Source organism: Egretta garzetta, unplaced genomic scaffold (genome assembly GCF_000687185.1).
Source record: "Egretta garzetta isolate BGI_Z169 unplaced genomic scaffold, ASM68718v1 scaffold448, whole genome shotgun sequence".
Lineage (NCBI taxonomy): Eukaryota > Metazoa > Chordata > Aves > Pelecaniformes > Ardeidae > Egretta > Egretta garzetta.
In genome coordinates this window covers 3,096,912-3,097,123 of record NW_009260497.1, presented here as the reverse complement: position 1 = coordinate 3,097,123, position 212 = coordinate 3,096,912, and positions in this window count along the sequence as shown.

Below are 212 nucleotides of genomic sequence, written 5' to 3'. Positions count from 1 at the left end.
AAAGCAGCAGCTGCCAGGCGCCCAGGCTCCTCCAAGCCAGAGCACCCAAGTTCGGACCAAACCGGCAAAACGCCGGCGCGCGCCGAGATTCCCAACTCTGGCACTTCCCCGCCGCCCTGGGAAAACGGGAAACCCTTCCCCACCGGCCTCCCGAGCTCCTGGCAGGCTTCTTCTCGAACGGACCCGCGGAGCCTCCGGCCGGGCTCCCGCCT